Source organism: Dipodomys merriami, unplaced genomic scaffold (assembly GCF_024711535.1).
Source record: "Dipodomys merriami isolate MVZ:Mamm:240054 unplaced genomic scaffold, mDipMer1.0.p SCAF_2189, whole genome shotgun sequence".
Lineage (NCBI taxonomy): Eukaryota > Metazoa > Chordata > Mammalia > Rodentia > Heteromyidae > Dipodomys > Dipodomys merriami.
The window spans coordinates 1-7,359 of record NW_027203592.1 but is presented as its reverse complement, the minus strand read 5'-3'; the positions used below and the strand labels follow the sequence as shown (position 1 = coordinate 7,359).

Below are 7,359 nucleotides of genomic sequence, written 5' to 3'. Positions count from 1 at the left end.
AGGTGTTTTGCTTTTTCAAAACTAGTAATTAAGGTAGAAGGAACAGCTAGGGGGTAAATAGGCCTAGTTCTTTCCTCATAACTAGTTGTTCCAGTTCAATCCTGCCTTGCATAGTTTGGCCCTATTCTTAATGAATGAAGTTCCTACAAGAATTGTTTAAGGCTGGGTGCCCGTGGCTCAAACCTGTAATCCTAGCTACTTAGGAGGCTGAGATCTGAGGATCATGGTTCAAAGCCAGCCAGGGCAGGAAAGTCCATGATACTCTCATCTCCAATAAACCACTAGAAAACCAGAAGTGGCACTGTGACTCAAGCAGTAGAGCACTTGCCTTGAGCTGAAGAGCTGAGGCATAGCGCCCAAGCCCAGAGTTCAGGACCCTTGACCAAAAAATAAATAAATAAAAATAAATAAATAAATAAAAAATAAAGAATCATTTAAGGAAGGAGCTAAGAAAAAGAAAATACAGCTAAGAACAAAAGGGAGCAGCAGAGATTACTAATCTCCATATCTAATAGTTATAAAAAACATTTAAGTTTAAAAAAAAGATTTCAGCCAGGTGTGGGTTCAGGAGTCTGAGATCTGAGGGTCCTGGTTTGAAGCCAGCCTGAAAAGAAAAGTCTGTGAGGTTTTTTATCTCCAGTTAACCTGCAAAAAGCCAGAACTGGAGGTATAGCTCAAATGGTATAGCACTAGCCTCGAGCAGAAAAAGCTTAAGGAGGGGCTAGGAAGGTGGCTCAGTGGTAGTGCGCTTGTCTTGCATGCATGAGGCCCTGGTTCCATTCCTCAGCATCACATAAGTAAAAAAAGAAAAAAGCCGGAAGTGGTGCTGTGGCTCAAGTGGTAGAGTGCTAGCCTTGATCTGAAGAGCTAAGGGACATTGCTCAGGCCCAGAGTTCAGACCCCATGACTGGACCCAAAACAAAAAACAAAAAAAAACTTAGGGATAGTTCAGTCCCCAGTTGAGTGGGGCTCAGTGTCCCAGCTCTGAGTTCACTCTCCAGTATTGGCACCAAAATAGGAATAATATTAATAATTACTTAAGAAGAAACAGGAAATACTTAGGATGTGGTAGATGTTTGAGTCCTGAAGCTCCCTGTTGAGTTGCCTTGTTTCCCTTGTAGTACTGTTGCAGTGGTGTGTGTGTGTGTGTGTGTGTGTGTGTGTGTGTGTGTGTATACACAATTAACCCTATTAGTTATTTTATTGTAACCATTAGGACTCATGAGCAAGAACTATTATAAGAAAACAGAAGTGTTGAACAATACGCTGTAAGCTACAACAGTAGATGGCCAACCCAGGTGGGCCCCAGGTATCCTTGATTCTGGACTGTGCACAGTTAACCAATCACAGACAGTATTGGCTCCTTGGTTAAACCCCAGAGAAAAAGCTGCTTTGTTCGGGATGCTGCAAGATAGACTGGCCAAGTGAATATCCTGTGTTGAAACAGGGAGAGGCAAGTCAGTAAGGTGAGGGCTATGCAATGCTCTGAAGGAAATGGGCATAAGTGAGAGTACCTGTCTTAAAGGGGCTTGGGGTATTAGTCTTTCCCCACACCACCATCCTAGAATTGTCCCTCAGCTTTTTGTTTAAGGTTAGCACTCTGCTACTTGAGTCACAGCTCCACTTCTGGCTTTTTTGTTGCTTTATTGGAGAAAAAGAGCCTCACTGACTTTTCTGCCTAGGCTGGCTTCAAAGCATGGTCCTCAGATCTCAGCATCCTGATTAGGATTACAAGCATGCGCCATGGGCCCATCTATAATGCTGTTCTTAATGGCAGTGGCTGTCAGACAGGGCCTTCATCCGTGTCTTATATGGTCTCATCCTAATAGGTACTGTCCTCAGGCTAGAGTGTAGGGGACTGACTGGAAATCTCAGGCCTGGCCACAGTGACAATTGAGTGAGTTACATTTCTTGAATTTGGATGCAGGCCACCTGCTTTGCTTCTTGGGTTTCTGCTTTCGAGTGCTCTGCTGGACTGTACCTGGGGTCTCTGTTGAGACACCTGGGTGAATGTGGGCACTTTTCAGAATGGCTTAGAAGCAGCTCTTGGTGGCTTTGAAGCTTGGCTTTCATTTCTGGCATGACAGTGCATTGGGAAGGTTCTGGATCCAGAGTCAGGCTTAGCTTTGGGCTCAATCTCTGCCACATGCTAGCTCTTTCTTCCATTCCAGATGAGTCACTGTCCATCTTAGGCTGCCCTGTCCTGTCTCTTCCTCATATACCTGTCTCGGACTTGGGGCCAGGGTTCTGATGAAGAAATTCTCTTCAGACAAATAGAGATTCCATGGAAAGAAATTGATCATGTACAGCTGGTTTCTCCACTGGTAGTTGTTCAATTTTATTTCCCTTTCATTTTTCTTCCTCTTCTCAGGGATCACTGCCTATAAGAACTTCATAGCAACTAGACTTAGATGGGTAAATGTAAATTGGAGCTGGCTTCTGAAACTCCAGGTGAGGTTCTTCAGGCTTGGGAGATTTTTCAGAGCCCTATGCACCTAATGCATTTTAGCCTTTATTTTTATTTTTCACCTATATTTTTCTTCTTGTATTACTTCTAGATGCCTTTTATTTTCCCTTAGGACTCAAGCATAATTTTGGTTGCTTTTAGGTGTAATTATAGAAGTCCCAACTCATTTCAGTGACAGGAAGATTTATTATTTCACATAATAATAACCACGGTGGGGCTGGGGGTTTAGCCCAGGGGAAGGGTGCCCGCCTGGCGCGTGTGCAAGGCCCTGGGTTCGGTCCTCAGCCCTGGAAAAAAAAAGAAAAAAAATAATAACCATAGCACAAGGAAGACGGTAGAATTCATTAATTCAGTGGCTCAGTACTGTCTTCTTTTTTTGTCTTTTGTTTTGTCAGCCATGGGGACTGAACTCTGGGCCTGGGCTTTTTCCCTGAGCAACTCGGCTCAAGGCTAGCACTCTACCACTTTAGCCACAGGGCCACTTCTGATTTTCTGGTGGTTTATTGGAGATAAGAGTTTCACAGGTTTTCCTTCCTGGGCTGGCTTTGAACTATGATCCTCAGATCTCAGCCTCCTGAGTAGCTAGGATTACAGGCCTGAGCCACTGGCACCCAGCCTGTCTTCTTATATTTATATTCCTACCATCTTTTGAATTGACCATACTGGGTATATTCTCCACATGCTAAAGTTCATCATCCCAAGTTGGCTGTTGCAGCACCAGACATCCCATGTAAACACAGAAACCAACAGAATGGATGATGAGACAAAATTAGGATTTGTTTGTAAAGAGGACTGAGAAGTGACCACTGAGGTGGTATCAATCCTTGATGAGAAACATGTACCTTTTCTCTTTTGCTTGACAGGTTAAGAACAAATATCTTGTCATTGCATAATGAGATTACATACTGTTCCCTCAACTATTATTTCCTCATTTTATTTCCTTCTGCTCTCTACACTAGAAGGCCAAACAAGACCACTAGCTATTGTCAGAACTACGTACACCTCATTTGTACCTCCTTGTTCTAGGCAGGCTGAGCCTGTGCCTGAACTACATCCTGCCCATGTGGCCTGCCCTGCAGCTGTAGCATAAGACAAAAACGGCTAGAGTCAACAGTACAAGCAGAGCTTGTTCCCTCCCAAGTATGTATTTTGAAAACAATCTTTTTATTTTTATTGCACGATAAAACAGAAAATATAGCTGGCGCTGTTGGATCATGCTTGTAATCCTAACTCATCAGCAGGCTGAGATTGTAGGATTAAGTTTCAAAGCTAGCTTGGGCAGGAAAGTCTGTGAGTCTCTTCTCTCCAACAAACCATCAAAAAGCCTGAAGTAAAGCGGTGGCTCAAGTGGTAGAGTGCCAGCCTTGAGCGAAACAGCTAAGAGCCAGTGCCCAGGTCTTGAGTTCAGGCCTCAGAACTGGCACTCCCACTCAGGATCCATCCAGGATCCTGCTTTCCCTTGATCTGTCAGACCTCCTCTGCCTCCTCCAGTCTGTGACATTTCCACTGTCTTTTCTTTAGTATGAGCTTGACACTTTTGAAAAGGGCAGCTACTGATCCTGTGGGAAGCCTCCCAGTGTGACTTGGGTGGGTGTTTTTTTTTTTTTTTTGGCTGGTCCTGGGGCTTGAACTCAGGGCCTGGGTGCTCTCCTTGAGCTAGTTCTAGGCTATCACTCTACCACTTGGAGCCACAGCACCACTTCTAGTTTTCTGGTGTTCACTGGAGATATGAATGTCACAGACTTTTCTCTCTGGGCTGGCTTTGGACCAACATCATCAGATCTGAGCCTTTTTATTGGCTAGAATTCCATGGGTGAGCCACTGGAACCCAGCTAGGCATATCTTGGTTTATTTGTTTGTTTATGCCTAATTTTATAACTGAATGAGAAAGCTCAGTTATGTCATATCAATTTCTGATGTCTCATTGCCTGGGTGTATCTTTGGCCATCTACTTAAGGTGATCCTTGTCAGTATTTTTCAGGATGAGGCCACTGTTTCTTACATGGTAATTGGCAAATAATCTGAGTCTATAGTTCAATTGCAAAGAGATTTTCTTCAAAGTGTATCTCTGTGCAGGTTTAGCTTAGGAAACAGATGGTTTGAGATGGACATGGGCCAGGTTGGTATTCCAGCAAGATCTTCTGCCTCATCTCTAAATGGCCCAGCTTGTGAAGTGCCTGTGCTTCATCCTCAAGTTCTGTTTGAGAACCTAGCCTGATGTTAGAGATTTGCCTATAAGCTTTTCTGCAAGATAGTTTCCTTCCAAACTGACATTCACAAAGTGAGTTAGGTTTAATATAAGCAACACAAAATGGAACTGGTATCAAGCAGCATTTATTTAGTGTCTCTGTGTATCTGCTACTATGTTAAATCTAAGGAAGGTGAAAGTCGTAGTCTCTGTCCATGAATCCAGCACATTTCTTCAAAGTATGATCCTTTGAGCTCCTGTTCTGACACAATTGTTTAACTACATTGGTTTTACACTTCTCTTTAAATAGCTTTTCACCTGTGACACTCATCTTCAGTGAAACACCAAAAAGAATCTGGAAGTGGAGCTGTGGTTCAAGTGGCTAGGCCCTAGGCTAGAACAAAAAAGCTCAAGAGCAATGCCCAGGCCCTGGGTTCAAGCCCCAGAAATGAGGTAAGAGGAAATTAGCAGCTACTAGATAAAACAGAAGGTTAAGAGGCCAGAGCTAGAGTGGCTCAAGCCTACGATTATAACTACCTAAGGAAATTGAGTCTGAGGATCCAGATTTGAAGCCAATCCAGGCAGACAAATCGAAGACTTATCTCTAAATAACCAGCCTGGGTTCAATTTCATTACCGGACAGAAACAAAAACAAAAAAGTAAACAAAATTTCTGGGGAAGGTTTATTTAGAATGATGGCTCTACTGAAACCACTGAAGCAGTAGAAAACATAGATTCTCTTTTTTTCTCTCCTGTCTCTCTTTTCCTTGTTCTTTTTTTCTTCTTTCTCTCTGCTCTCTTTCTCTCCTAGCACATGCTAGGCAAGACATCTAACCACTGTGTTTGATACCCAGCCACATGTTTGGATTTTTACATAATCCAATTCTCTCCAGGTGCCGGTGTCTCACGCCTGTAATCCTAGCTACTCAAGAAGCTGAGATCCAAGAATCAGGGTTCAAAGCCAGCCCTGGCAGGAAAACCTGTGAAAGTGAAACTCTTATCTCCAATAAACCACCAGAAAACCGCAAGTGGCACTGTAGCTCAAATGGTAGAGTGCTAGCCTTGAGCTGATTTGCTCAGGGACAATGCCCAGGCCCAGAGTTCAAGCCCCAAGACTGCCAAAAAAAAAAATCCAATCTCTTTACCTCCGAAAAGTTCCATTTTCCTTATATTTATAAACTTATACCTTTCTAGCTCCACAACTCCAGACTTCACACATTTACACTACTGAAGGATAATGAGATGCATCTTTTTTAATGAGGGAAGGGGGGCTCATCTTAAAAACCACAAATCAAAGCATCTTATTCGTCTGCTTAGAAACCTACTGCCTTTTCCCATTAAGTTCCATATTAAGAGTTAAAACTATCCTGAGCTGGGCATAGGTGGCTAATGCCTGTAATCCTAGCTACTCAGGAGTCTAATGTTTTGGGATCATAGTTCGAGATGAGCTTGGGCTAGAAAATCTGAGATTCATCTCCAGTTAACCACAGAGAGAGAGAGAGAGAGAGAGAGAGAGAGAGAGAGAGAGAGAGAGAGAGAGAGAGAGAGAGAGAGAGAGAGAGAGAGAGAGAGAGAGAGAGAGAGAGAGAGAGAGAGAGAACAACAACTTTATCCCATCTCATAAGCTGGACGAGCCATGGTGTTCAAGTCCCAGGCCTCCTCTTATTTTTCATTTTGCAAACCTCCTCCCCCTCATTTTTTTGTGCCAGTCCTAGGGCTTAAACTCAGTGTCTGGGCACTGTCTCTGTGCTTCTTTTTCTCAAGGTTAGTACTCTACCATTTGAGCCACAGCATCACTTCTGGCTTTTTCTGTGTATGTGGTACTGAGGGATCAAACTCAGGGCTTCATGCATGCCAGGCAAGCACTCTACCACTAAGCCACATTACAATCCCCTTGACCCGTTTTTTTGCAGCATTTTTTTCTTTTCTTGGATTACTAAAATTTGTTAAGGCCTTTGCATTTGCTAGTTAGTCCTCCCTCACCTTCTCCTGCCCAATTCATATAACTAAACGTCCTTGCAAACACTTTGCTACTGGCCTGGACAGCCCTGTTCTGCCCATTTGGGCCTTGCCAAGTCAGTGGCTTGGGTAATCCCTGATCTCGGGATAGTTGGGAGGGTACTTAGCACTCAGTACCTGTTGGAGGGTCAGATCTTCAAAAACACAAATGCAGATGGACACTCCCAGTCTCCTTTTCCCAGCTGACATCACTCCAGTGACTATGGTCAGCCAAACTTTAAACCACCCGGTTGGTGCCCAAACTCAATGAACCAGAGCCCAGCCACTTCAGAACAAAGAAGAACCCAGACCCAGAAGTATACCTGGCCAGACCCACCCCACAGGGGGAAGTATTTCCCAGGCATTGGGAGCACACTTTGTAGGCATCTGCAGTGGCTATGTGCTGCCTGGGTGCAAGGTACTCTCTAAGTTGAGGTTGGCAGGAGCAAGGTGCTGGTAAGCCTTGATTGCTGAGAAGGGTAAAGGAGGGAAAAGGCAGCCTGATGGTAGGAATGAGAGACACAAAGCATATGCATTTTGGTTCCTTAAAAATATGAATCCCTTTGGCTTATTTTTTTTTAATTTACTGGCATATTTCTCTTTTCCAATTCATCATAAGATACCCAGAAAACTTAGGAAACCATTAAATAATGCAATTTTACTTTCATCTACCTGTTATTTATTTATGTTTGCAGAGAGATGATGA

General features: G+C 43.6%; 1 long non-coding RNA gene across 1 annotated transcript; it reads left to right on the top strand.

Moving 5' to 3' along the window:
- The first annotated feature begins 1,730 nt into the window (after positions 1-1,730).
- On the top strand, positions 1,731-3,698 carry LOC138834539 (uncharacterized). Its single transcript, XR_011374179.1, has 3 exons — positions 1,731-1,897; positions 2,372-2,451; positions 3,494-3,698. It is a non-coding gene; the product is annotated as an uncharacterized lncRNA (long non-coding RNA).
- Positions 3,699-7,359: the final 3,661 nt, after the last annotated feature.